This window comes from Panulirus ornatus, chromosome 30 (genome assembly GCF_036320965.1).
Source record: "Panulirus ornatus isolate Po-2019 chromosome 30, ASM3632096v1, whole genome shotgun sequence".
In the NCBI taxonomy this organism is placed as follows: Eukaryota; Metazoa; Arthropoda; class Malacostraca; order Decapoda; family Palinuridae; genus Panulirus; species Panulirus ornatus.
In genome coordinates, this window is record NC_092253.1 from 25,449,207 (window position 1) to 25,473,611 (window position 24,405).

The 24,405-nt window shown below is 42.6% G+C and overlaps 1 protein-coding gene across 1 annotated transcript in view; it reads right to left on the reverse strand.

Annotated features, from left to right (window-relative positions):
* The window catches only part of sol (small optic lobes), a 193,110-nt gene that overhangs the window by 119,792 nt on the left and 48,913 nt on the right, over nt 1–24,405 (reverse strand). The gene's annotated exons all lie outside the window — the stretch shown is intronic.

Below are 24,405 nucleotides of genomic sequence, written 5' to 3' on the forward strand. Positions count from 1 at the left end.
CAACCACACTCTTTTTATTACCAAACATCTCTCTTATACTTATTTATTTATTATACTTTGTCGCCATCTCCCTCGTTAACCAGGTAGCGCAAGGAAACACATGAAAGAATGGCCCAACCCACCCACATACATACACATGTATATACATACATACATGTCCACATATGCACATACACATACCTATACATCTCAACATATACATATATATACACAATACACACACAGACATATACATATATACACATGTACATCATTCGTACGGTCTGAACCCATTCATTCCCACCATCGCCACCCCGCCACACATGAAGCGACAGCCTCCTACCCCTGCATATGTGTAAGGTAGCGCTAGGAAAAGACAACAAAGGCCACATTCGTTCACACTCAGTCCTAGCTGTCATGTATAATGCACAGAAACCACAGCTCGCTTTCCACATCCAGGCCCAACAAAACTTTCCATGGTTTACCCCAGACGCTTCACATGCCCTGGTTCAATCTGCTGACAGCGCGTCGACCCTGGTATTCCACATCATTCCAATTCGCTCTATTCCTTTCACGCCTTTCACCCTCCTGCACGTTCAGGCCCCGATCACTCAAAATCTTTTTAACTCCATCCATCTACTTCCAATTTGGTCTCCCACTTCTCCTCTTCTGCTCTCTCAACCACACTCTTTTTATTACCACACATCTCTCTTACCCTTTCATTACTTCCTTGATCAAACCATCTCACACCACATATTGTCCTCAAACATCTCATATCCAGCACATCCACCCTCCTCCGCACAACTCTATTTACTTCCCACGCCTCGCAACCATATAACATTGTTGGAACCACTATTCCTTCAAACATAGCCATTTTTGCATTCCAAGATAACATTCTCGACTTCCACACATTTTTCAACACTCCCAGAACTTTCGCCCGCTCCCCCACCCTATGATTCACTTCTACTTCCATGGTTCAATCCGCTGCCAAATCCACTTCCTGATATCTAAAACACTTCACTTCCTCCAGTTTTTCTCCATTCAAACTTACCTACCAATTGACTTGTCCCTCAACCCTACTGTACCTAATAACCTTGCTCTTATTCACATTTACTCTTAACTTTCTTCTTTCACACACTTTACCAAACTCAGTCACCAGCTCTTGCAGTTTTTCACAAGAATCAGCCACCAGCACTGTATCATCAGCGAACAACAACAGACTCACTTCCCAAGGTCTCTCATCCCCAACAGACTTCATACTTGCCCCTCTTTCCAAAACTCTTGCATTCACCTCCCTAACAACCCCATCCATAAACAAATTAAACAACCATGGAGACATCACACACTCCAGCCACATACCTAAATTCACTGAGAACCAATCACTTTCCTCTCTTCCTACTCGTACACATGCCTTACATCCTCAATAAAAACTTTTCACTGCTTCTAACAACTTGCCTCCCACACCATATATTCTTAATACCTTCCACAGAGCATCTCTATCAACTCTTATCATATGCCTTCTCTAGATCCATAAATGTTATATACAAATCCATTTGCTTTTCAAAGTATTTCTCACATACATTCTTCAAAGCAAACACCTGATCCACACATCCTCTACCACTTCTGAAACCAAACTGCTCTTCCCCAATCTGATGCTCTGTACATGCCTTCACCCTCTCAATCAATACCCTCCCATATGATTTCCTAGGAATACTCAACAAACTTATACCTCTGTAATTTGAGCACTCACTTTCATCCCCTTTGCCTTTGTACAATGGCACTATGCAAGCATTCCACCAATCCTCAGCCACCTCACCACGAGTCATACACACATTAAATAACCTCACCAACCAGTCAACTCCTTTTTTAATAAATTTCACTGCAATACCATCCAAACCTGCTGCCTTGCCGGCTTTCATCTTCCGCAAACCTTTTACCACCTCTTCTCTGTTTACCAAATCATTCTCCCTAACCCTCTCACTTTGCACACCACCTCGACCAAAACACCCTATATCTGCCACTCTATCATAAAACACATTCAACAAACCTTCAAAATACTCAATCCATCTCCTACTCAACACTACTTGTTATCGCCCCCCCATTAGCCCACTTCACTGATGTTCCCATTTGTTCCTTTGTCTTACACACTTTATTTACCTTCTTCCAAAACATTTTTTTATTCTCCCTAAAATTTAATGATACTCTCTCGCGCCAACTCTCATTACCCTCTTTTTCACCTCATCCTCCGCCTGAGGATTGGCGGAATGCTTGCATATTGCCATTGTACAAAGGCAAAGGGGACAAAGGTGAGTGCTCAAATTACAGAGTTATAAGTTTGTTGAGTATTCCTGTTTAATCATATGGGAGGGTATTGATTGAGAGGGTGAAGGCATGTACAGAGCATCAGACTGGGGAAGAGCAGTGTGGTTTCAGAAGTGGTAGAGGATGTGTGGATCTGGTGTTTGCTTTGAAGAATTTTTTTTTTTTTTTTTTGCTTTGTCGCTGTCTCCTGCGTTTGCAAGGTAGCGCAAGGATACAGATGAAAGAAATGGCCCAACCCACCCCCATACACATGTATATACATACACGTCCACACATGCAAATATACATACCCATACATCTCAATGTACACATATATATACACACACAGACACATACATATATACACATGCACACAATTCACACTGTCTGCTTTTATTCATTCCCATCGCCACCTTGCCACACATGGAATAAAATCCCCCTCCCCCCTCATGTGTGTGAGGTAGCGCTACGAAAAGACAACAAAGGTGCCATTCGTTCACCCTCAGTCTCTAGCTGTCATGCAATAATGCCCGAAACCACAGCTCCCCTTCCACATCCAGGCCCCACAGCACTTTCCATGGTTTAACCCAGACGCTTCACATGCGCTGATTCAATCCATTGACAGCACATCGACCCCGGTATACCACATCGATCCAATTCACTCTATTCCTTGCCCACCTCTCACCCTCTTGCATGTTCAGGCCCCGATCACTCATAATCTTTTTCACTCCATCTTTCCACCTCCAATTTGGTCTCCCACTTCTCCTCTTTCCCTCCACCTCCGACACATATATCCTCTTGGTCAATCTTTCCTTACTCATTCTCTCCATGTGCCCAAACCATTTCAAAACACCCTCTTCTGCTCTCTCAACCACGCTCTTTTTATTTCCACACATCTCTCTTACCCTTACATTAGTTACTCGATCAAACCACCTCACACCACATATTGTCCTCAAACATCTCATTTCTAGCACATCCACCCTCCTGCGCACAACTCTATCCATAACCCATGCCTCGCAACCATACAACATTGTTGAAACCACTATGAATCAGCCACCAGCGCTGTATCATCAGCGAACAACAACGGACTCACTTCCCAAGCTCTCTCATCCCCAACAGACTTCATACTTGCCCCTCTTTCCAAAACTCTTGCATTCACCTCCCTAACAACCCCATCCATAAACTTAGAAAAGCAAATGGATTTGTATGTAGCATTTATGGATCTGGAAAAGGCATATGATACAGTAATAGGGATGCTCTATGGAAGGTATTAAGAATATATGGTGTGGGAGGCAAGTTGTTAGAAGCAGTGAAAAGTTTTTATCGAGGATCTAAGGCATGTGTACATGTAGGAAGAGAGGAAAGTGATTGGTTCTCAGTGAATGTATGTTTGTGGCAGGGGTGTGTGATGTCTCCATGGATGTTTAATTTGTTTATGGATGGGGTTGTTAGGGAGATGAATGCAAGAGTTTTGGAAAGAGGGGCAAGTATGCAGTCTGTTGTGGATGAGAGAGCTTAGGAAGTGAGTCCGTTGTTGTTCGCTGATGATACAGCGCTGGTGGCTGATTCATGTGAGAAACTGCAGACACTGGTGACTGAGTTTGGTAAAGTGTGTGAAAGAAGAAAGTTGAGAGTAAATGTGAATAAGAGCAAGGTTATTAGGTACAGTAGGGTTGAGGGTCAAGTCAATTGGGAGGTAAGTTAGAATGGAGAGAAACTGGAGGACGTGAAGTGTTTTAGATATCTGGGAGTGGATTTGGCAGCGGTTGGAACCATGGAAGTAGAAGTGAATCATAGGGTGGGGGAGGGGGCGAAAATTCTGGGAGCCTTGAAGAATGTGTGGAAGTCGAGAACATTATCTCGGAAAACAAAAATGGGTATGTTTGAAGGAATATTGGTTCCAACAATGTTGTATGGTTGTGAGGCATAGGATATGGATAGAGTTGTGTGCAGGAGGGTGGATGTGCTGGAAATGAGATGTTTGAGGACAGTATGTGGTGTGAGGTGTTTGACCAAATAAGTAATAATAGGGTAAGAGAAATGTGTGGTAATAGAAAGAGTGTGGTTGAGAGAGCAGAAGAGGGTGTTTTGAAATGGTTTGGTCACATGGAGAGAATGAGTGAGGAAAAATTGACAAAGAGGATATATGCATCAGAGGTGGAGGGAACGAGGAGAAGTGGGAGACCAAATTGGAAGTGGAAAGATTGAGTGAAAAAGATTTTGAGTGATCGGGGCTTGAACATGTAGGAGGGTGAAAGGCGTGCAAGGAATAAAGTGAATTGGAATGATGTGGTATACCAGGGTCAACGTGCTGTCAATGGATTGAACCAGGGCATGTGAAGCGTCTGGGGGTAAACCATGGAAAGTTCTCTGGGGCCTGGATGTGGAAAGGGAGCTGTGGTTTCGGTGCATTATTACATGACAGCTAGAGACTGAGTGTGAACGAATGGAGCCTTTGTTGTCTTTTCCTAGCGCTACCTCGCGCACATGAGGGGGGGTTGTTATTTCATGTGTGGCGAGGTGGTGATGGGAATGAATAAAGGCAGACAGTATGAATTATGTACATGTGTATATATGTATATGTCTGTGTGTGTATATATATGTATACGTTGAGATGTATAGGTATGCATATTTGCGTGTGTGGATGTGAATGTATATACATGTGTATGTGGGTGGGTTGGGCCATTCTTTCATCTGTTTCCTTGTGCTACCTCGCTAACGCGGGAGACAGCGACAAAGCAAAATAATAATAATGATAATATTTTCTTTTCTTTTTTTCATACTATTCGCCATTTCCCATGTTAGCGAGGTAGCGTTAAGAACAGAGGACTCGGCCTTTCAGGGAATATCCTCACCTGGCCCCATTCTCTGTTCCTTCTTTTGGAAAATTAAAAAAAAAATGAGAGGAGAGGATTTCCCACCCCCCACTCCCTCCCCTGTTAGTCGCCTTCTACGACACGCAGGGAATATGTGGGAAGTAGTCTTTCTCCCCTATCCCCAGGGACAATATATCTTTTCTTTCTTTCAATCTATTCGCCATTTCCCGCATTAGCGAGGTACCGTTAAGAACAGAGGACTGGGCCTTTGAGGGAATATCCTCACCTGGCCCCCTTCTCTGTTCCTTCTTTTGGAAAATTAAAAAAAAAGAGAAAAAAAATAGAGAGGGGAAGATTTCCAGCCCCCCGCTCAATCCCCTTTTAGTCGCCTTCTACGACACGCAGGGAATACGTGGGAAGTATTCTTTCTTTCCTATCCCATATATTTATTTTATTTATTTATTTTGCTATGTCGCTGTCTCCCGCATTAGCGAGGGAGCGCAAGGAAACAGACGAAAGAATGGCCCAACCCACCCACATACACATGTATATAGATACATGTCCACCCATGCACAATATACATATCTATACATCTCAATGTACACATATATATACACACACAGACATATACATATATACACATGTACATAATTCATATTGTCTGCCTCTATTTGTTCCCATCGCCACCTCGCCACACATGGAATAACAACCCCCTCCCCCCTCATGTGTGCGAGGTAGTGCTAGGAAAAGACAATAAAGGCCCCATTCGTTCACACTCAGTCTCTAGCTGTCATCTAATAATGCACCGAAAACACAGCTCCCTTTCCACATCCAGGCCCCACACACTTTGCATGGTTTACCCCAGACGCTTCACATGCCCTGGTTCAATCCATTGACAGCACGTCAACCCCGGTATACCACATCATTCCAATTCACTCTATTCCTTGCACGCCTATCACCCTCCTGCATGTTCAGGCCCCGATCACTCAAAATCTTTTTCACTCCATCTTTCCACCTACAATTTGGTCTCCCACTTCTCCTCGTTCCTTCCACCTCTGAAACATATATCCTCTTGGTCAATCTTTCCCCACTCATTCTCTCCATGTGACCAAACCATTTCAAAACACCCTCTTCTGCTCTCTCAACCACGCTCTTTTTATTTCCACACATCTCTCTCACCCTTACATTACTTACTCGATCAAACCACCTCACACCACATATTGTCCTCAAACATCTCATTTCCAGCACATCCACCCTCCTGCGCACAACTCTATCCATAGCCCACCCCTTGCAACCATACAACATTGTTGGAACCACTATTCCTTCAAACATACCCATTTTTGCTTTCCGAGATAATGTTCTCGGCTTCCACACATTCTTCAAGGCTCCCAGAATTTTCGCCCCCTCCCCCACCCTATGATTCACTTCCGCTTCCATGGTTCCATCCGCTGCCAGATCCACTCCCACATATCTAAAACACTTCACTTCCTCCAGCTTTTCTCCATTCAAACTTACCTCCCAATTGACTTGACCCTCAACCCTACTGTACCTAATAACCTTGCTCTTATTCACATTTACTCTTAACTTTCTTCTTTCACACACTTTACCAAACACAGTCACCAGCTTCTACAGTTTCTCACATGAAACAGCCACCAGCACTGTATCATCAGCGAACAACAACTGACTCACTTCCCAAGCTCTCTCATCCACAACAGACTGCATACTTGCCCCTCTTTCCAAAACTCTTGCATTCACCTCCCTAACAACCCCATCCATAAACAAATTAAACAACCATGGAGACATCAAACAACCCTGCCGCAAACCTAATTTCACTGAGAACCAATCACTTTCCTCTCTTCCTACACGTACACAGGCCTTACATCCTCGATAAAAACTTTTCACTGCTTCTAACAACTTGCCTCCCACACCATATATTCTTAATACCTTCAACAGAGCATCACTATCAACTCTATCATATGCCTTCTCCAGATCCATAAATGCTAAATACAAATCCATTTTTTTTTCCAAGTATTTCTCGCATATATTCTTCAAAGCAAACACCTGATCCACACATCCTCTAACACTTCTGAAACCACACTGCTCTTCCCCAATCTGATGCTCTGTACATGCCTTCACCCTCTCAATCAATACCCTCCCATATAATTTACCAGGAATATTCAACAAACTTATACCTCTGTAATTTGAGCACTCACTCTTATCCCCTTTGCCTTTGTACAATGGCACTATGCAAGCATTCCGCCAATCCTCAGGCACCTCACCATGAATCATACATACATTAAATAACCTTACCAACCAGTCAACAATACAGTCACCCCCTTTTTTAATAAATTCCACTGCAATGCCATCCAAACCTGCTGCTTTGCCGGCTTTCATCTTCCGTAAAGCTTTTACTACCTCTTCTCTATTTACCAAATCATTTTCCCTAACCCTCTCACTTTGCACACCACCTTGACCAAGACACCCAACATCTGCCACTCTATCATCAAACACATTCAACAAACCTTCAAAATACTCACTCCATCTCCTTCTCACACACCACTACTTGTTATCACCTCCCCATTGGCACCCTTCACTGAAGTTCCCATTTGCTCCCTTGTCTTACGCACTTTATTTACCTCCTTCCAAAACATCTTTTTATTCTCCATGAAATTTAATGATACTCTCTCGCCCCAACTCTCATTTGCCCTCTTTTTCACCTCTTGCACCTTTCTCTTGACCTCCTGCCTCTTTCTTTTATACCTCTCCCACTCATTTGCATTTTTTCCCTGCAAAAATCGTTCAAATGCCTCTCTCTTCTCTTTCACTAATAATCTTACTTCTTCATCCCACCACTCACTACCTTTTCTAATCAGCCCACCTCCCATGCTTCTCATGCCACAAGCATCTTTTGCGCAAGCCATCACTGATTCCCTAAATACATCCCATTCCTCCCCCACTCCCCTTACTTCCATTGTTCTCACCTTTTTCCATTCTGTACTCAGTCTCTCCTGGTACTTCCTCATACAAGTCTCCTTCCCAAGCTTACTTACTCTCACCACTCTCTTCACCCCAACATTCTCTCTTCTTTTCTGAAAACCCATACAAATCTTCACCTTTGCTTCCACAAGATAATGATCAGATATCACTCCAGTTGCACCTCTCAGCACATTAACATCCAAAAGTCTCTCTTTCGGGCGTCTATCAATTAACACGTAATCCAATAATGCTCTCTGGCCATCTCTCCTACTTACATACATATACTTATATATATCTCGCTTTTTAAACCAGGTATTCCCAATCACCAGTCCTTTTTCAGCACATAAATCTACAAGCTCTTCACCATTTCCATTTACAACACTGAACACTCCATGTATACCAATTATTCCCTCAACTGCCACATTCCTCACCTTTCCATTCAAATCACCCATCACTATAACCCAGTCTTTTGCATCAAAACCACTAACACACTCATTCAGCTGCTCCCAAAACACCTGCCTCTCATGATCTTTCTTCTCATGCCCAGGTGCATATGCACCAATAATCACCCATCTCTCTCCATCAACTTTCAGTTTTACCCATATCAATCTATATATCTATATACCCATATCAATCTATATATCCACTATATAAATATATATATATATATATTATTATTTTTTTTTATTATACTTTGTCGCTGTCTCCCGCGTTTGCGAGGTAGCGCAAGGAAACAGACGAAAGAAATGGCCCAACCCCCCCCCCCCATACACATGTATATACATACGTCCACACACGCAAATATACATACCTACACAGCTTTCCATGGTTTACCCCAGACGCTTCACATGCCTTGATTCAATCCACTGACAGCACGTCAACCCCGGTATACCACATCGCTCCAATTCACTCTATTCCTTGCCCTCCTTTCACCCTCCTGCATGTTCAGGCCCCGATCACACAATCTTTTTCACTCCATCTTTCCACCTCCAATTTGGTCTCCCTCTTCTCCTTGTTCCCTCCACCTCCGACACATATATCCTCTTGGTCAATCTTTCCTCACTCATCCTCTCCATGTGTCCAAACCACTTCAAAACACCCTCTTCTGCTCTCTCAACCACGCTCTTTTTATTTCCACACATCTCTCTTACCCTTACGTTACTCACTCGATCAAACCACCTCACACCACACATTGTCCTCAAACATCTCATTTCCAGCACATCCATCCTCCTGCGCACAACTCTATCCATAGCCCACGCCTCGCAACCATACAACATTGTTGGAACCACTATTCCTTCAAACATACCCATTTTTGCTTTCCGAGATAATGTTCTCGACTTCCACACATTCTTCAAGGCCCCCAGGATTTTCGCCCCCTCCCCCACCCTATGATCCACTTCCGCTTCCATGGTTCCATCCGCTGCCAGATCCACTCCCAGATATCTAAAACACTTCACTTCCTCCAGTTTTTCTCCATTCAAACTCACCTCCCAATTGACTTGACCCTCAACCCTACTGTACCTAATAACCTTGCTCTTATTCACATTTACTCTTAACTTTCTTCTTCCACACACTTTTCCAAACTCAGTCACCAGCTTCTGCAGTTTCTCACATGAATCAGCCACCAGCGCTGTATCATCAGCGAACAACAACTGACTCACTTCCCAAGCTCTCTCATCCCCAACAGACTTCATACTTGCCCCTCTTTCCAAAACTCTTGCATTTACCTCCCTAACAACCCCATCCATAAACAAATTAAACAACCATGGAGACATCACACACCCCTGCCGCAAACCTACATTCACTGAGAACCAATCACTTTCCTCTTCCTACACGTACACATGCCTTACATCCTCGATAAAAACTTTTCACTACTTCTAACAACTTTCCTCCCACACCATATATTCTTAATACCTTCCACAGAGCATCTCTATCAACTCTATCATATGCCTTCTCCAGATCCATAAATGCTACATACAAATCCATTTGCTTTTCTAAGTATTTCTCACATACATTCTTCAAAGCAAACACCTGATCCACACATCCTCTACCACTTCTGAAACCACACTGCTCTTCCCCAATCTGATGCTCTGTACATGCCTTCACCCTCTCAATCAATACCCTCCCATATAATTTACCAGGAATACTCAACAAACTTATACCTATGTAATTTGAGCACTCACTCTTATCCCCTTTGCCTTTGTACAATGGCACTATGCACGCATTCCGCCAATCCTCAGGCACCTCACCATGAGTCATACATACATTAAATAACCTTACCAACCAGTCAACAATACAGTCACCCCCTTTTTTAATAAATTCCACTGCAATACCATCCAAACCTGCTGCGTTGCTGGCTTTCATCTTCCGCAAAGCTTTCACTACCTCTTCTCTGTTTACCAAATCATTTTCCCTAACCCTCTCACTTTGCACACCACCTCAACCAAAACACCCTATATCTGCCACTCTATCATCAAACACATTCAACAAACCTTCAAAATACTCACTCCATCTCCTTCTCACATCACCACTACTTGTTATCACCTCCCCATTTGCGCCCTTCACTGAAGTTCCCATTTGCTCCCTTGTCTTACGCACTTTATTTACCTCCTTCCAGAACATCTTTTTATTCTCCCTAAAATTTAATGATACTCTCTCACCCCAACTCTCATTTGCCCTTTTTTTCACCTCTTGCACCTTTCTCTTGACCTCCTGTCTCTTTCTTTTATACATCTCCCACTCAATTGCATTTTTTCCCAGCAAAAATCGTCCAAATGCCTCTCTCTTCTCTTTCACTAATACTCTTACTTCTTCATCCCACACTCACTACCCTTTCTAATCAACCCACCTCCCACTCTTCTCATGCCACAAGCATCTTTTGCGCAATCCATCACTGATTCCCTAAATACATCCCATTCCTCCCCCACTCCCCTTACTTCCATTGTTCTCACCTTTTTCCATTCTGTACTCAGTCTCTCCTGGTACATCCTCACACAGGTCTCCTTCTCAAGCTCACTTACTCTCACCACCCTCTTCACCCCAACATTCACTCTTCTTTTCTGAAAACCCATACAAATCTTCACCTTAGCCTCCACAAGATAATGATCAGACATCCCTCCAGTTGCACCTCTCAGCACATTAACATCCAAAAGTCTCTCTTTCGCACGCCTGTCAATTAACACGTAATCCAATAACGCTCTCTGGCCATCTCTCCTACTTACATAAGTATACTTATGTATATCTCCCTTTTTAAACCAGGTATTCCCAATCATCAGTCCTTTTTCAGCACATAAATCTACAAGCTCTTCACCATTTCCATTTACAACACTGAACACCCCATGTATACCAAATATTCCCTCAACTGCCACATTACTCACCTTTGCATTCCAATCACCCATCACTATGACCCGGTCTCGTGCATCAAAACCACTAACACACTCATTCAGCTGCTCCCAAAACACTTGCCTCTCTTGATCTTTCTTCTCATGCCCAGGTGCATATGCACCAATAATCACCCACCTCTCTCCATCAACTTTCAGTTTTACCCATATTAATCGAGAATTTACTTTCTTACACTCTATCACATACTCCCACAACTCCTGTTTCAGGAGTATTGCTACTCCTTCCCTTGCTCTTGTCCTCTCACTAACCCCTGACTTTACTCCCCAGACATTCCCAAACCACTCTTCCCCTTTACCCTTGAGCTTCGTTTCACTCAGAGCCAAAACATCCAGGTTCCTTTCCTCAAACATACTACCTATCTCTCCTTTTTTCACATCTTGGTTACATCCACACACATTTAGGCACCCCACTCTGAGCCTTCGAGGAGGATGAGCACTCCCCGCGTGACTCCTTCTTCTGTTTCCCATTTTAGAAAGTTAATACAAGGAGGGGAGGATTTCTGGCCCCCCGCTCCCGTCCCCTCTAGTCGCTTTCTACGACACGCGAGGAATACATGGGAAGTATTCTTTCACCCCTATCCCCAGGGATAATATACATATATATATACATATACACATACACACACATACACATACATACGCACATATACACACACACACACACACACATATATATACATATGAGAAATGTAAGAAACAATTTAGAAAACTGAAACTTCTAGCTTGAAATGAATGAAAAAAATGAATGTCACATAATGGTTCAACCTCTGGCTATGGAAAAAAGGAAATGTATAATTTATTTACACAAACGTCAATAGCAGTTCTCATCAATTTAACCACTGTATCAATAAGCTTCAATGTCTAAGCTACATTTTTCTCCAATTTCACTATTTTCCTTCACATTTTCAATTGTGTCTGAAGGTTCTACTTCAAGAGTGATTGTTTTTCCAGTAAGGGTCTTCACATCTTGGTTACATCCACACACATTTAGGCACCCCACTCTGAGCCTTCGAGGAGGATGCTTTACTTGTGGTGCTGACTTCCCTCTTTAAATTTGATCGCCGTTTCCCGCGTCTGTGGGAGATGAACTGCTAGACTCCTACTTTCGCACCCTTCATGAGCGACCACCTGCTTCTCCTCGCTGGGTGAGTCTTGCTGCTTGCCTCTGAACAGAAAGTTGACTGAGCTCTTCATGTGGCTGGTGTTCGTCCAGTCTCGGGGAAACACATGTTCCTTGTGTGTGTTGCTCATCGGCCTCTCATCATCGGCAACCTGCTCCACTCCTCCCACCACGTGAGAGGCCGACGTACGTATATATATATATATATATATATATATATATATATATATATATATATATATATATATATATATATATATATATATATACGTACATATATACGTATATATATATATATATACGTATATATATATATATATATACGTATATATATATATATATATATATATATACGTATATATATATATGTTCAGGCATGTTCAGGCCCCGATCACGCAAAATCTTTTTCACTCCATCTTTCCACCTCCAATTTGGTCTCCCACTTCTCATCGTTCCCTCCACCTCCGACACATATATCCTCTTGGTCAATCTTTCCTCACTCATTCTCTCCATGTGTCAAAACCATTTCAAAACACCCTTTTCTGCTCTCTCAACCACACTCTTTTTATTTCCACACATCTCTCTTACCCTTACGTTACTTACTCGATCAAACCACCTCACACCACATATTGTCCTCAAACATCTCATTTCCAGCACATCCATCCTCCTGCGCACAACTCTATCCATAGCCCACGCCTCGCAACCATACAACATTGTTGGAACCACTATTCCTTCAAACATACCCATTTTTGCTTTCCGAGATAATGTTCTCGACTTCCACACATTCTTCAAGGCTCCCAGAATTTTCGCCCCCTCCCCCACCCTATAATCCACTTCCGCTTCCATGGTTCCATCCTCTGCCAGATCCACACCCAGATATCTAAAACACTTTACTTCCTCCAGTTTTTCTCCATTCAAACTTACCTCCCAATTGACTTGACCCTCAACCCTACTGTACCTAATAACCTTGCTCTTATTCACATTTACTCTTAACTTTCCTCTTTCACACACTTTACCAAACTCAGTCACCAGCTTTTGCAGTTTCTCACATGAATCAGCCACCAGCGCTGTGTCATCAGTGAACAACAACTGACTCACTTCCCAAGCTCTCTCATCCCCAACAGACTTCATACTTGCCCCTCTTTCCAAAACTCTTGCATTCACCTCCCTAACAGCCCCATCCATAAACAAATTAAAAAACCATGGAGACATCACACACCCCTGCCGCAAACCTTGCATTCTATCACATACTCCCACACCTCTTGTTTCAGGAGTATTGCTACTCCCTCCCTTGCTCTTGTCCTCTCACTAACCCCTGACTTTACTCCCAAGACATTCCCAAACCACTCTTCCCCTTTACCCTTGAGCTTCGTTTCACTCAGAGCCAAAACATCCAGGTTCCTTTCCTCAAACATACTACCTATCTCTCCTTTTTTCACATCTTGGTTACATCCACACACATTTAGACACCCCCAACCTGAGTCTACGAGGAGGATGAGCACTCCCCGCGTGACTCCTTCTGTTTCCCATTTTTTAGAAAGTTAAAAAAAACAAGGAGTGGAGGATTTCTAGCCCCCCGCTCCCGTCCCCTCTAGTCGCCTTCTACAACACGTGAGGAAAGCGTGGGAAGCATTCTTTCACCCCTATCCCCAGGGATAATATATATATATACATACACACACATTGGAAAGGATCACAATTTTGCGTGTGATCAAGATATTCCTACGAGTCCACGAGGAAAATGAAACACGAAAAGTTCCCAAGTGCACTTTCGTGTAATAATCACATCATCAGGGGAGACACAAGAGAGGAATATAACAGTCAATTGATATACATCGAAGAGACGAAATATCATTGAATCTTCTATTATTAAATTCACAAAGAATTATAATCTTAATATTAGTGATGGTCTGTACAAATTAGATAACTTTATTGTTGATAAGATTTGTAAAATGATAAGTTTATGAACGCTCATTGTATGTTTTGGACAATCATATGTTTACCAAATGGCGTCCTAGCTTCGTCTCTTCGATGTATATCAATTGACTGTTATATTCCTCTCTTGTGTCTCCCCTGATGATGTGATTATTACACGAAAGTGCACTTGTGAACTTTTCGTGTTTCATTTTCCTCGTGGACTCGTAGGAATACACACACATATACACATATATACAAACATACACACATATACACACATATATATTCTTACTAAAATTTTAATTTCATCAATCTTTTTTGTTAAACCAAAGTGCAGTTCACAATTCGCTTTGGAAGATTTTTTCTTAATTTTCACCATTCTAAATAAGTGAGAGATCCTAAGATCATTGAAATGCTTTTGGATATCCAAATATATATATGTACAGAGCATCAGATTGGGGAAGAGCAGTGTGGTTTCAGAAGTGGTGGAGGATGTGTGGATCAGGTGTTTGCTTTGAAGAATGTATGTGAGAAATACTTAGAAAAGCAAATGGATTTATATGTAGCATTTATGGATCTGGAGAAGGCATATGATAGAGTTGATAGAGATGCTCTGTGGAAGGTATTAAGAATATATGGTGTGGGAGGCAAGTTGTTAGAAGCAGTGAAAAGTTTTTATCGAGGATGTAAGGCATGTGTACGTGTAGGAAGAGAGGAAAGTGATTGGTTCTCAGTGAATGTAGGTTTGCGGCAGGGGTGTGTGATGTCTCCATGGTTGTTCAATTTGTTTATGGATGGGGTTGTTAGGGAGGTGAATGCAAGAGTTTTGGAAAGAGGGGCAAGTATGAAGTCTGTTGTGGATGAGAGAGCTTGGGAAGTGAGTCAGTTGTTGTTCGCTGATGATACAGCGCTGGTGGCTGATTCATGTGAGAAACTGCAGAAGCTGGTGACTGAGTTTGGTAAAGTGTGTGAAAGAAGAAATTAAGAGTAAATGTGAATAAGAGCAAGGTTATTAGGTACAGGAAGAAAGAGTGGTTCCAACAATGTTGTATGGTTGCGAGGCAAGGGCTATGGATAGAGTTGTGCGCAAAAGGGGTGGATGTGCTGGAAATGAGATGTTTGAGGACAATGTGTGGTGTGAGGTGGTTTGATCGAGTAAGTAACGTAAGGGTAAGAGAGATGTGTGGAAATAAAAAGAGCGTGGTTGAGAGAGCAGAAGAGGGTGTTTTGAAATGGTTTGGGCACATGGATAGAATGAGTGAGGAAAGATTGACTAAGGATATATGTGTCAGAGGTGGAGGGAACGAGGAGAAGTGGGAGACCAAATTGGAGGTGGAAAGATGAAGTGAAAAAGATTTTGTGTGATCAGGGCCTGAACATGCAGGAGGGTGAAAGGAGGGCAAAGGAATAGAGGGAATTGGATCGATGTGGTATACCGGGGTTGACGTGCTGTCAGTGGATTGAATCAGGGCATGTGAAACGTCTGGGGTAAACCATGGAAAGCTGTGTAGGTATGTATGTTTGCGTGTGTGGACGTGTATGTATATACATGTGTATGGGGGTGGGTTAGGCCATTTCTTTCGTCTGTTCCTTGCGCTACCTCGCAAACGCGGGAGACAGCGGCAAAAAATATATATATATATATATATATATATATATATATATATATATATATATATATTATTATTACTTTGCTTTGTCACTGTCTCCCGCATTTGCGAGGTAGCGCAAGGAAACACACGAAAGAAATGCCCCAACCCACCCCCATACACAATGTATTATATACATACACGTCCACACATGCAAATATACATACCTATACATCTCAATGTACACATATATATACACACACAGACACATACATATATACCCATGCACACAATTCACATTGTCTGCCTTTATTCATTCCCATCGCCACCTCGCCACACGTGGAATACCATCCCCCTCCCCCCTCATGTGTGCGAGGTAGCACTAGGAAAAGACAACAAAGGCCCCGTTCGTTCATACTCAGTCTCTAGCTGTCATACAATAATGCCCGAAACCACAGCTCCCTTTCCACATCCAGGTCCCACACAACTTTACATGGTTTACCCCAAACGTTTCACATGCCCTGATTCAATCCACTGACAGCACGTCAACCCCAGTATACCACATCAATCCAATTCACTCTATTCCTTGCCCTCCTTTCACCCTCCTGCATGTTCAGGCCCCGATCACACAAAATCTTTTTCACTCCATCTTTCCACCTCCAATTTGGTCTCCCACTTCTCCTCGTTCCCTCCACCTCCGACACATATATCCTCTTGGTCAATCTTTCCTCACTCATTCTCTCCATGTGCCCAAACCATTTCAAAACACCCTCTTCTGCTCTCTCAACCACGCTCTTTTTATTTCCACACATCTCTCTTACCCTTACGTTACTCACTCGATCAAACCACCTCACACCACACATTCTCCTCAAACATCTCATTTCCAGCACATCCATCCTCCTGCGCACAACTCTATCCATAGCCCACGCCTCGCAACCATACAACATTGCTGGAACCACTATTCCTTCAAACATACCCATTTTTGCTTTCCGAGATAATGTTCTCGACTTCCACACATTCTTCAAGGCCCCCAGAATTTTCGCCCCCTCCCCCACCCTATGATCCACTTCCGCTTCCATGGTTCCATCCGCTGCCAGATCCACTCCCAGATATCTAAAACACTTCACTTCCTCCAGTTTTTCTCCATTCAAACTCACCTCCCAATTGACTTGACCCTCAACCCTACTGTACCTAATTACCTTGCTCTTATTCACATTTACTCTTAACTTTCTTCTTCCACACACTTTACCAAACTCACTCACCAGCTTCTGCAGTTTCTCACATGAATCAGCCACCAGCGCTGTATCATCATATATATATATATATATATATATATATATATATATATATATATATATATATATATATATATATATATATTTTTTTTTTTTTTTTTTTTTTTTTTTAAATTTTCCAAAAGAAGGAACAGAGAAGGGGGCCATATGAGGATATTCCCTCAAAGGCCCAGTCCTCTGTTCTTAACGCTACCTCGCTAATGCGGGAAATGGCGAATAGTATGAAAAAAAAAAAAATATATATATATATATATATATATATATATATATATTCTTTTTTTTTTTTTTTTTTCAAACTATTCGCCATTCCCACGTTAGCAAGGTAGCGTTAAGAACTGAGGACTGGGCCATTGAGGGAATATCCTCACCTGGCCCCCTTCTCTGTTCCTTCTTTTGGAAAATTAAAAAAAATTGAGAGGGGAGGATTTCCAGCCCCCCGCTCCCTCCCCTTTTAGTCGCCTTCTACGACACGCAGGGAATACGTGGGAAGTATTCTTTCTCCCCTATATATACATATATATATTTTTTTTTTTTTTATACTTTGTCGCTGTCTCCCGCGTTTGCGAGGTAGCGCAAGGAAACAGACGAAAGAAATGGCCCAACCCCCCCCATACACATGTATATACATACGTCCACACACGCAAATATACATACCTACACAGCTTTCCATGGTTTACCCCAGACGCTTCACATGCCTTGATTCAATCCACTGACAGCACGTCAACCCCGGTATACCACATCGCTCCAATTCACTCTATTCCTTGCCCTCCTTTCACCCTCCTGCATGTTCAGGCCCCGATCACACAAAATCTTTTTCACTCCATCTTTCCACCTCCAATTTGGTCTCCCTCTTCTCCTCGTTCCCTCCACCTCCGACACATATATCCTCTTGGTCAATCTTTCCTCACTCATTCTCTCCATGTGCCCAAACCACTTCAAAACACCCTCTTCTGCTCTCTCAACCACGCTCTTTTTATTTCCACACATCTCTCTTACCCTTACGTTACTCACTCGATCAAACCACCTCACACCACACATTGTCCTCAAACATCTCATTTCCAACACATCCATCCTCCTGCGCACAACTCTATCCATAGCCCACGCCTCGCAACCATACAACATTGTTGGAACCACTATTCCTTCAAACATACCCATTTTTGCTTTCCGAGATAATGTTCTCGACTTCCACACATTCTTCAAGGCCCCCAGAATTTTCGCCCCCTCCCCCACCCTATTATCCACTTCCGCTTCCGTGGTTCCATCCGCTGCCAGATCCACTCCCAGATATCTAAAACACTTCACTTCCTCCAGTTTTTCTCCATTCAAACTCACCTCCCAATTGACTTGACCCTCAACCCTACTGTACCTAATAACCTTGCTCTTATTCACATTTACTCTTAACTTTCTTCTTCCACACACTTTACCAAACTCAGTCACCAGCTTCTGCAGTTTCTCACATGAATCAGCCACCAGCGCTGTATCATCAGCGAACAACAACTGACTCACTTCCCAAGCTCTCTCATCCCCAACAGACTTCATACTTGCCCCTCTTTCCAAAACTCTTGCATTTACCTCCCTAACAACCCCATCCATAAACAAATTAAACAACCATGGAGACATATATATATATATATATATATATATATATATATATATATATATATATATATACAGCAGTGTAGAGAACATTTGCTGAAGAATTCTGCATATTAGTTGAGCTGTCAAGGAAGTGAAGCAGTTGCCACTTAACTGCCTTTACAGGCATATTTTAAGAATCTCAGTCATTCTTAGTCTTGTGTAAGAATCTTAGCACAAAATGCCAAGCCTTCCTCTTCATTTCAGTAGCTGATATTACAAGCTTTTAGGTGACTAGTCACATCACTAAGGAAAGTCTCTTGGGACTTGGATGTAAAAGAGACTCAAGAAATGTGTACATTTACTTTACGATATGCAGTTTAACATATCATGGTAATAGATATGTTAAAGAATACTTTGTAATTGTGAGGTCATCCCTTTTTTTATGGCTGTAGTCAGGGCTGCATGTTTAATTAAGAAATTTTGTAGGCATTGAAAAGTATGTCAGACAAGGAAATAAGGTATTTGATTTCATAAGTATATTATTCTTTGTCTAAGTACATTTCAAATGTTACACATAGTATAGCTATATATACCTTATATGAACACAGTACCCTGAAATTTCTGAATTATCCACCATTAGGTATAGATAATGGTTCTATTAAACTGCATATCCTTTTCAAATGAGAAAAATTTATAATCTATATATCGAGGAGGAAATCTTTGGATATCCCTGGGGATAGGGGAGAAAGAATACTTCCCACGTATTCCCTGCGTGTCGTAAAAGGCGACTAAAAGGGGAGGGAGCGGGGGGCTGGAAATCTTCCCCTCTCGTTTTTTTTTTAATTTTCCAAAACAAGGAACAAAGAAGGGGGCCAGGTGAGGATATTCCCTCCAAGGCCCAGTCCTCTGTTCTTAACGCTACCTCGCTAAAGCGGGAAATGGCGAATAGTTTGAAAGAAAAAAAGAAAGAATATATATATATATATATATATAAATATATATATATATATATATATATATATATATATATATATATATATATATATATATATATATATATATATATATTTTTTTTGCTTTGTCGCTGTCTCCCGCGTTTGCGAGGTAGCGCAAGGAAACAGATGAAAGAAATGGCCCAACCCATCCCGATACACATGTATATACATACGTCCACACACGCAAATATACATACCTACACAGCTTTCCATGGTTTACCCTAGACGCTTCACATGCCTTGATTCAATCCACTGACAGCACGTCAACCCCGGAATCCCACATCGCTCCAATTCACTCTATTCCTTGCCTGCCTTTCACCCTCCTGCATGTTCAGGCCCCGATCACACAAAATCTTTTTCACTCCATCTTTCCACCTACAATCTGGTCTCCCTCTTCTCCTCGTTCCCTCCACCTCCGACACGTATATCCTCTTGGTCAATCTTTCCTCACTCATTCTCTCCATGTGACCAAACCATTTCAAAATACCCTCTTCTGCTCTCTCAACCACGCTCTTTTTATTTCCACACATCTCTCTTACCCTTACGTTACTTACTCGATCAAACCACCTCACACCACACATTGTCCTCAAACATCTCATTTCCAGCACATCCATCCTCCTGCACACAACTCTATCCATAGTCCACGCCTCGCAACCATACAACATTGTTAGAACCACTATTCCTTCAAACATACCCATTTTTGCTTTCCAAGATAATGTTCTCGACTTCCACACATTCTTCAAGGCTCCCAGAATTTTCGCCCCCTCCCCCACCCTATGATCCACTTCCGCTTCCATGGTTCCATCCGCTGCCATATCCACTCCCAGATATCTAAAACACTTCACTTCCTCCAGTTTTTCTCCATTCAAACTCACCTCCCAATTGACTTGACCCTCAACCCTACTGTACCTAATATTATTACCTTGCTCTTATTCACATTTACTCTTCACTTTCTTCTTTCACACACTTTACCAAACTCAGTCACCAGCTTCTGCAGTTTTTCATATGAATCAGCCACCATCGCTGTATCATCAGCGAACAACAACTGACTCACTTCCCAAGCTCTCTCATCCCCAACAGACTTCATACTTGCCCCTCTTTCCAAAACTCTTGCATTCACCTCCCTAACAACCCCATCCATAAACAAATTAAACAACCATTGAGACATCACACACCCCTGCCGCAAACCTACATTCACTGAGAACCAGTCACTTTCCTCTCTTCCTACACGTACACATGCCTTACATCCTCGATAAAAACTTTTCACTGCTTCTAACAACTTGCCTTCCACACCATATATTCTTAATACCTTCCACAGAGCATCTCTATCAACTCTATCATATGCCTTCTCCAGATCCATAAATGCTACATACAAATCCATTTGCTTTTCTAAGTATTTCTCACATACATTCTTCAAAGCAAACACCTGATCCACACATCCTCTACCACTTCTGAAACCACACTGCTCTTCCCCAGTCTGATGCTCTGTACATGCCTTCACCCTCTCAATCAATACCCTCCCATATAATTTGCCAGGAATACTCAACAAACTTATACCTCTGTAATTTGAGCACTCACTCTTATCCCCTTTGCCTTTGTACAATGGCACTATGCACGCATTCCGCCAATCCTCAGGTACCTCACCATGAGTCATTTTTATTTTTTTTTATTATACTTTGTCGCTGTCTCCCGCGTTTGCGAGGTAGCGCAAGGAAACAGACGAAAGAAATGGCCCAACCCCCCCCATACACATGTATATACATACGTCCACACACGCAAATATACATACCTACACAGCTTTCCATGGTTTACCCCAGACGCTTCACATGCCTTGATTCAATCCACTGACAGCACGCCAACCCCAGTATACCACATCGATCCAATTTACTCTATTCCTTGCCCTCCTTTCACCCTCCTGCATGTTCAGGCCCCGATCACACAAAATCTTTTTCACTCCATCTTTCCACCTCAAATCTGGTCTCCCTCTTCTCCTCGTTCCCTCCACCTCCGACACGTATATCCTCTTGGTCAATCTTTCCTCACTCATTCTCTCCATGTGCCCAAACCATTTCAAAATACCCTCTTCTGCTCTCTCAACCACGCTCTTTTTATTTCCACACATCTCTCTTACCCTTACGTTACTTACTCGATCAAACCACCTCACACCACACATTGTCCTCAAACATCTCATTTCCAGCACATCCATCCTCCTGCGCACAACTCTATCCATAGTCCACGCCTCGCAACCATACAACATTGTTGGAACCACTATTCCTTCAAACATACCCATTTTTGCTTTCCAAGATAATGTTCTCGACTTCCACACATTCTTCAAGGCTCCCAGAATTTTCGCCCCCTCCCCCACCCTATGATCCACTTCAGCTTCCATGGTTCCATCCGCTGCCATATCCACTCCCAGATATCTAAAACACTTCACTTCCTCCAGTTTTTCTCCATTCAAACTCACCTCCCAATTGACTTGACCCTCAACCCTACTGTACCTAATAACCTTGCTCTTATTCACATTTACTCTTTACTTTCTTCTTTCACACACTTTACCAAACTCAGTCACCAGCTTCTGCAGTTTCTCACATGAATCAGCCACCAGCACTGTATCATCAGCGAACAACAACTGACTCACTTCCCAAGCTCTCTCATCCCCAACAGACTTCATACTTGCCCCTCTTTCCAAAACTCTTGCATTCACCTCCCTAACAACCCCATCCATAAACAAATTAAACAACCATGGAGACATCACACACCCCTGCCGCAAACCTACATTCACTGAGAACCAATCACTTTCCTCTCTTCCTACACGTACACATGCCTTACATCCTCGATAAAAACTTTTCACTGCTTCTAACAACTTGCCTCCCACACCATATATTCTTAATACCTTCCACAGAGCATCTCTATCAACTCTATCATATGCCTTCTCCAGATCCATAAATGCTACATACAAATCCATTTGCTTTTCTAAGTATTTCTCACATACATTCTTCAAAGCAAACACCTGATCCACACATCCTCTACCACTTCTGAAACCACACTGCTCTTCCCCAATCTGATGCTCTGTACATGCCTTAACCCTCTCAATCAATACCCTCCCATATAATTTGCCAGGAATACTCAACAAACTTATACCTCTGTAATTTGAGCACTCACTCTTATCTCCTTTGCCTTTGTACAATGGCACTATGCACGCATTCCGCCAATCCTCAGGTACCTCACCATGAGTTATCTTTATTTTTTTTTATTATACTTTGTCGCTGTCTCCCGCGTTTGCGAGGTAGCGCAAGGAAACAGACGAAAGAAATGGCCCAACCCCCCCCCATACACATGTATATACATACGTCCACACACGCAAATATACATACCTACACAGCTTTCCATGGTTTACCCCAGACGCTTCACATGCCTTGATTCAATCCACTGACAGCACGTCAACCCCAGTATACCACATCGCTCCAATTTACTCTATTCCTTGCCCTCCTTTCACCCTCCTGCATGTTCAGGCCCCGATCACACAAAATCTTTTTCACTCCATCTTTCCACCTCCAATTTGGTCTCCCTCTTCTCCTCGTTCCCTCCACCTCCGACACATATATCCTCTTGGTCAATCTTTCCTCACTCATTCTCTCCATGTGCCCAAACCATTTCAAAACACCCTCTTCTGCTCTCTCAACCACGCTCTTTTTATTTCCACACATCTCTCTTACCCTTACGTTACTCACTCGATCAAACCACCTCACACCACACATTGTCCTCAAACATCTCATTTCCAGCACATCCATCCTCCTGCGCACAACTCTATCCATAGCCCACGCCTCGCAACCATACAACATTGTTGGAACCACTATTCCTTCAAACATACCCAATTTTGCTTTCCGAGATAATGTTCTCGACTTCCACACATTCTTCAAGGCTCCCAGAATTTTCGCCCCCTCCCCCACCCTATGATCCACTTCCGCTTCCATGGTTCCATCTGCTGCCAGATCCACTCCCAGATATCTAAAACACTTCACTTCCTCCAGTTTTTCTCCATTCAAACTCACCTCCCAATTGACTTGACCCTCAACCCTACTGTACCTAATAACCTTGCTCTTATTCACATTTACTCTTAACTTTCTTCTTCCACACACTTTACCAAACTCAGTCACCAGCTTCTGCAGTTTCTCACATGAATCAGCCACCAGCGCTGTATCATCAGCGAACAACAACTGACTCACTTCCCAAGCTCTCTCATCCCCAACAGACTTCATATTTGCCCCTCTTTCCAAAACTCTTGCATTTACCTCCCTAACAACCCCATCCATAAACAAATTAAACAACCATGGAGACATCACACACCCCTGCCGCAAACCTACATTCACTGAGAACCAATCACTTTCCTCTCTTCCTACACGTACACATGCCTTACATCCTCGATAAAAACTTT